This window comes from Cervus canadensis, chromosome 21, assembly GCF_019320065.1.
Source record: "Cervus canadensis isolate Bull #8, Minnesota chromosome 21, ASM1932006v1, whole genome shotgun sequence".
Taxonomy (NCBI): Eukaryota; Metazoa; Chordata; class Mammalia; order Artiodactyla; family Cervidae; genus Cervus; species Cervus canadensis.
The window spans coordinates 19,513,859-19,521,237 of record NC_057406.1 but is presented as its reverse complement, the minus strand read 5'-3'; positions in this window follow the sequence as shown (position 1 = coordinate 19,521,237).

Below are 7,379 nucleotides of genomic sequence, written 5' to 3'. Positions count from 1 at the left end.
CAATTATCCTCTAACAAAAAAATTAAAATAATTGTAATTTTTTTTAAAAAGCTTTGAAAGTCTGACTGAGTAGATGGATGAGCTGGAAAAATCACAGGTCAGAGACGGCAAACACCATCTTCAACTTAGGTTGTTATCCTTCTTCAGATCAGAGTCACACAAGCCTTTTTTTTTTTTTTTAGAGTCACACAATCCTAATGAAAGGAAGGTCACAGTAACCATAGGTTAAGGTTGAAACATCATGCTAATTTAGACCCTAAATGGGCTGGCTTTGTCTCATTTCCCCAAATTTCAATTCATCACTTTGTTAAATTAATGTTGTATGTTCAATTATTTAGGCTGCATGGTTCAGGTTCTGTGATATGTGTTCCACATATATAAATTTTTAGGTTGGTGATGAACTTTTTTTCTTATATATCTTAATAGGTGTATCTATCACATTACTCTCTTCAGTTCAGTTCAGTTCAGTCGCTCAGTCATGTCCGACTCTTTGTGATCCCGTGAATCGCAGCACGCCAGGCCTCCCTGTCCATCACCAACTCCCGAAGCTTACTCAAACTCATGCCCATCAAGTCGGTGATGCCATCTAACCATCTCATCTTCTGTCGTCCCCTTCTCCTCCTGCCCTCAATCCCTCCCAGCATCAGGGTCTTTTCCAATGAGTCTGCTCTTTGAATCAGGTGGTCAAAGTACTGGAGTTTCAGCTTCAGCATCAGTCCTTCCAATGAACACCCAGGACTGATCTCCTTTAGGATGGACTGGTTGGCTCTCCTTGCAGTCCAAGGGACTCTCAAGAGTCTTCTCCAACACCACAGTTTAAAAGCATCAATTCTTCGGTGCTCAGCTTTCTTCACAGTCCAACTCTCACATCCATACATGACCACTGGAAAAACCATAGCCTTGACCAGACAGACCTTTGTTGGCAAAGTAATGTCTCTGCTTTTTAATATACTATCTAGGTTGGTCGTAACTTTCCTTCCAAGGAGTAAGCGTCTTTTAATTTCACAGCTGCAGTCACTATCTGCAGTGATTTTGGAGCCCAAAAAAATAAAGTCTGACACTGTTTCCACTGTCTCCCCATCTATTTCCCATGAGGTGATGGGACCAGATGCCATGATCTTAGTTTTCTGAATGTTGAGCTTTAAGTCAACTTTTTCACTCTACTCTTTCACTTTCATCAGGAGGCTTTTTAGTTCCTCTTCACTTTCTGCCATAAGGGTGGTGTCATCTGCATATCTGAGGTTATTGATATTTCTCTCAGCAATCTTGATTCCAGCTTGCGCTTCTTCTAGCCCAGCGTTTCTCATGATGTACTCTGCATAGAAGTTAAATAAGCAGGGTGACAATATACAGCCTTGAAATAAGATCATGTGCTTATTTCAAGTTCAAGTTCTGAACTTCTGAAAAGTTCAAGAGTTTGAACTTTTACTACTTGCTTCTCCTTATTTATATATAGAAAATTTAAAGGAGAGAGGGTTCCCTCTAAAGCGATACTGTTATTCATTTAATAGTTATTGAGTGCCTAATGGTATACTACCTGATAAAGAGTAGACACACAGTGGGTTTCCCTAGTGGTTCAATCTGCCTGCAATGCGGGAGACCTAGGTTCCATCCCTGGGTTAGGAAGATCCCCTGGAGGAGGGCATGGCAACCCACTCCAGTAGTCTTGCCTGGATAATTCTATGGACAGGGGAGCCTGGCAGGTTACAGTCCATGGGATCACCAAGAGTCAGACATGACTGAGAGACTTACACATACACACGTACACACATTAAATATTTAAGTGACAAAATTATGGAATAATTAAAAAACAGACATGGTCTCTGTTGGTCTCATGATCTCCATGGTCCCTGGACTCATGGAGATTATACTCTTCCTAATAAGAGAGATGTTAAAATCTAAGTAAAAAGGCAAATTAAAAATGCAAGTTCCAGACTTCCCTGGTGGTGCAGCAGATAAAAATCTGCTTGCCAATGCAGGGGACATGGGTTCAATCCCTGGTCCAGGAAGATCCCACACACCACTGCATAACCAAACTGGTGCATCACAACTACTCAGCCCAGGCTCCTAGAGTCTGCGCTCTGCAACAAGAGAAGCCCAAGAACCACAACAAAGAGTAGGCATGGATCGCTGCAATTAGGGGAAGCCCGCGCAAAGCTATGAAGCCAAAAATAAAATTAAAAATGCAAGTTTCAATTCGTGTTACAAATGAAACAAAAAAGGGTTTGAGATTCAGAGCAATAGTGAAGGGGGCCTATAATCTCTAACGTGGTGATCAGAGATTATAAAACTTAAGTGAAAACAAAGTATAAGAATGAGCTGGACATACAGAGTGAAGGAGCAATTCAACAGAACATGCGAGCATGCACACAGCCCTCAAAGAGGAAACTGCTTAGTGTAGTTCCCAAAAGAGATAAAGGACCCGTGCGGTTCAAGATTAATTAGTGAGAGGGCAGTTGACAAGCAGTGGTTGAGCCTGCAGAGATAAACTGAGAACTACTGTATGTGTGTGTGTGTGTGTGTGTGTAAAATCTCTTTAGATCTGAACATTATAAACAAACTCGAGTGTATTTTCCTAGCTTCAGAAGTTCTTTTTTGCTGTTTGCCTTTTCTCTATTTTAAGGAAGTACCAAAATGTAGTTCTAGTCTTTTATTCTTGAAAGCTTGCATGCATGCATGCTAAGTCACCTCAGTCGTGTCCAAGTCTTTGCGACCCCATGGACTGTAGCCCACCAGGCTCCTCTGTCCATGTGATTCTCCAGGCAAGAATACTGGAGTGGGTTGCCCTGCCCTCCTCCAGGGGAGCTTACTGACCCAGATATTAAACCCGAGTCTCTTATGCTTCCAGCATTGGCAGGAGGGTTCTTTACCACTACACCTGGCAAGCCCCCAGTGAAAGGTTGGTCTCCTAAACATTAGGAGTAGAGCACATTTGGAAAAAGATGCTCGAAAGTGTTCATTTCCTGCCTCATCTTCCTCTATCACCTACCACAGGAGGAAGTTCTTCATTAATTGGTAACACTAAGGCAATGAGACCAAAGTCAGTTTTGAGAGACATTTAAAGGAATTTATCATTGATACCTACTTTTTGGATTGTAATGATGGTCTGTTAACAAAACTTCACCTTTTACAGAGGCAAATACTCTCAGAGGTGGAAAAACAGAGACAAACCATACAGCATTTTGCTTCCCCACCACCCCCCCCGCCCCCTTAAATCTTTACTTAGACTTCGCTCTTTTTTTCAACTTTTTAGGTAACTCAGACAAAACAAATGGGGGATCAGATCTCTGTGGCCAACCTTCACCAAATCTATTGGCACCACTTTTTCCAAGATCATCTGCTCACCTCATATCTGTGTCACATGTGGTAATTCTCACAGTATTCAAACTTGTTCATTATTATTCTGTTTATCATAGTGACCTCTGATTAGTGATCTTTGATGCCACTATTGCAAAGATTACAGCTCACTGAAGGCTCGGGTGATGGTTAGCATTTTTTACTAATATAATATTTTGAATTAAAGTATACACATTTAGACAAAATGTCATTCTACTCAATAGGCTACAGTATAATACAAACAGAGCTCTTATATGCCCTCAGAAACCAAAAAAAAACCTGTGACTCACTTTATTGCAATATTCACTTTATTGCTATCTTCTAGAACCAAACCCACAATATGCCACAATAAAATTACAGGTATGCCTGTAATTGCATTCCTAGATTTCCATCACTGTTAACTCTTTGAACAGAGCCATTTCCATGTATCTGAAATAAGAGTGTTAGTGTTTTTCTTAGATTCTGGAAGGGACACTAGAAGGTCAGAATAACAATTTAAAATGTGTAAGAAACCTCCCTACTTTGGAAGATATTAAAAGACAATCAATGATCGGGATCATCTCATATTTCTGTCTAGTCCTAAGATTCTGTACTCTTCCTTTGTAGAAGGGTTCTTATAATAACAAATGGGAAAAAGATCATTGCTGCCGATGGCAACTGAAGCTAATGAAATTGTCTGGCCCGCCACCTTGTGGCCATTAAGTGAAATAACAATTTTTTTTTCCCCCCCAAAACCTAGTGACTGAGTAGGAAAGAGTCAGGGCTTGGGGGGTGTCTTGCTCATCAAAGTCTTTCAATCAGATCAAAACAGCAACAGGGTCACTGCAGAAAGACAGGTGGCTTGTTTTCTTAAAGATGTTCGAGAAGGCTTGTAACACCTACTCATATGTAGCAGAAATCTAGTTCACGGTATTGTCTTAGATTCTGCAGCTCTGCAAGGATTAATGGAAAAGGAAATACAGATCTGGCAAGAATTATTCTAGGACTAGGAAAATGATGCTTGAACTGTGGTGTTGGAGAAGACTCTTGAGAGTCACTTGGACTGCAAGGAGATCAAACCAGTCATTCTTAAAGAAAATCAGTCTTGAATATTCATCGGAAGGACTGATGCTGAAGCTGAAGCTCCAATACTTTGACCACCTGATGAAAAGAACTGACTCATTGGAAAAGACCCTGATGCTAGGAAAGATTGAGGGCAGGAGGAGAAGGGGATGAGAGAGGATGAGATGGTTGGATGGCATCACTGACTCAGTGGATACGAGTTTGAGCAACCTGTGGGAGTTGGTGATGGACAGGGAGGCCTGGCATGCTGCAGTCCATGGGGTTGTAAAGAGTCGGACACAACTGAGCAGCTAAACTGAACTGAAGGAAAATGAAGTAAATTCAGAAGAAAAGCCATTTTCAGAACTGGTACCAATGAGTTTGTTAGACAAAAAGCATCCAGTTGAGTTGTTCAGAACCCTGGCTGCTGAGATTTCTTGAGCGGTTTGTAAAAACGTAAAGGTTCCAGGATCCCTCTATGTCCTTATGCTAAAGTGGGGTCCTGGTTGGTATCAGTGGTTTTTAAAAATGTACCACTGATGCCACACAGCTGGACCTGGAAATACCACATACTTGAACCCAATCAGTTGGTATTTTGGTTTTTTTTTTTTTTTTCATTTTATTTATATCTATTTTTGGCTGCACCAGGTCCTCATTGCTGTCCCTGGGCTTTCTCTAGTTGTGGTGCACTGGCTTCTCACTGTGCTGGCTTCTCTTGTTGTGAAGCACAGGCTCTGGGGCATGAAGACTTCAATAGCTGCGGCTCCTGGGCTCTAGAGCACAGGCTCAGTAGTTGGGGTGCAAGGGCTTAGTTGCTCCGAGGCATGTGAAACCTTCCTGGACCAGGGATCAAACCCATGACCCCTGCATTGGTAAGCGGACTCTTAACCACTAGACCACCAGGGAAGTCTCAGATGGTTGGAAATTTTAATTGAATGTGGTTATAAAACCCAGGTTAAAAAAATAAAAAAATAAAAACAAACAAACAAACAAAAAAACAACCCAGGTTATTCTGTTCAAGAACAAAGAAAACTCCCTACATTATAGCAAGTCACATGCAGATAGTAACACAGCAATATTATCCAAATCTTTAGAATGATTATATGAAAAGAAACCCCAAATCTTTCTAGAATGGGCCTGATAAAGTTCATATATCCCAAATGGTAGTCTGGTTTTCATTCTTTTTTAAGTCTAGATGTATTTTAGTGTGGCCATTCCTATGTTGTGAGTTTCTGTCATTGTTTGGCAAGTGTTAACACTCTACCTAGTAAGTCTCAAGATTCCGTCTGTTTAAGTAAAGCCTTGCTTAAAATTCAGTTTCTTTTATTTACCCCTCAGAAGTTCACATGACTAACTTTGAAGGGGTGAGTAGAAATCTCCTACATTTAGCCACTGATCCAGGCAAGTCAGATGCTAGTGATGTCCTTTATGTTCTTTTTCCATAGCAATACATTTAAATCCAATTTTAATTTTTTTTAAATCATTGTAAAGCAATCAGGTAACTGCTTTACAATGTTGTGTTTCTGTAGTACATGAATCAAACGTAAGTATACATTCATCCACTCACTCTTGAGCCTCCCTCTCCCCACCCCACTTCCATCCCACCCCACTTCCATCCCACCCCCCAGGCTGAGCTTCCTATGCTACACAGCAACTTCCCACTAGCTATCTATTTTACACATGGTAGTGTATATGATCAATTGTACTATATCTTCTTATCAGTGATAAAGTTTTGAACCAGGATAATGGCCACCTAGGATACAGACTAAATTTTCCCAATTCCATTTGCAAGTAGGAGTGGCTGTGTTACTCAGTTCTAGCCAGCAGAGGTCAGTGGTGCTGTCTTTAGTACCCTCAGGGAGCTTCCTTCAGAGAGCTGGCCAGTGTGCTGTCTTCTGGGTCTCTTCTTCCATCTGATTAGAAGGAATAGAACTTGCGTCTGACTTTCAGGATGAGGATTACACCCAACTGACGTGGAACAGAGGGCAAAAGTAGTCTGAGCCTCAAGAGGCAGTTTGTTGTGATCCACACAGTCAAAGGCTTTAGCATAGTCAATGAAACAGAAGTCAATGATTTTTTGGAATTCTCTTGCTTTTTCTAGATCCAACGGCCATTGACAATTTGATTTCTGGTTCCTCTGCCTTTTCTAAATTCAGCTTTAACATCTGAAAGTTTTCAGTTCACATACTGTTGAAACCTAGCTTGAAGGATTTTGAGCATTACCTTGCCAGCATGTGAAATGAGCCCAATTGTGCGGTAGTCTGAACATTCTTTGGCATTGCCTTTCTTTGGGATGGGAATGAAAACTGACCTTTTCCAGTCCTGTGGCCACTGCTGAGTTTTCTAAATTTGCTGTCATATTGAATGCAGCACTTTAAAAGCATCATCTTTTAGGATTTAAACAGCTTAGCCAGAATTCCATCACTCCCACTAGCTTTGTTAGAAGTAATGCTTCTAAGGCCCACTTGATTTCACAATTCAGGATGTCTGGCTCAAGGTGAGTGACCACACCATCGTGGTTATCCTTCTCATTAAGACCTTTTTTGTGTAGTTCTTCTGTGTACATTCCGTGTATCCTTTTGTGATGCAAAGAGCCAACTCACTGGCAAAAGACCCTGATGTGGGGAAAGCTTGAGAGCAAGAGAAGGGGGCAACGGAGGATGAGATGGTTGGAGCGCACCACGGACTCAATGGACATCAGTCTGAGCAAACTCCAGGAGATAGTGAAAGCCAGGAAAGCCTGGCATGCTGCAGTCCATGGGGTCACAAAGTGTCGAATACAACTTGGTGACTGAGCGACAGGAGGCAGAAGCATTATGCCAAACCTGGAAATTTTTACACGAGAATGCAGTCCATGTCTTGTGCATATATTTTAATATACAAATATGCTAAATATGTTTTAAATATTTTTAAAATACTTATATATTTCAAATATCTTCACATATGCATGTTGGTTCTAGCCTGATAAGGCTCTGAAATGTTCTAGCTACTCTGTCCCACAT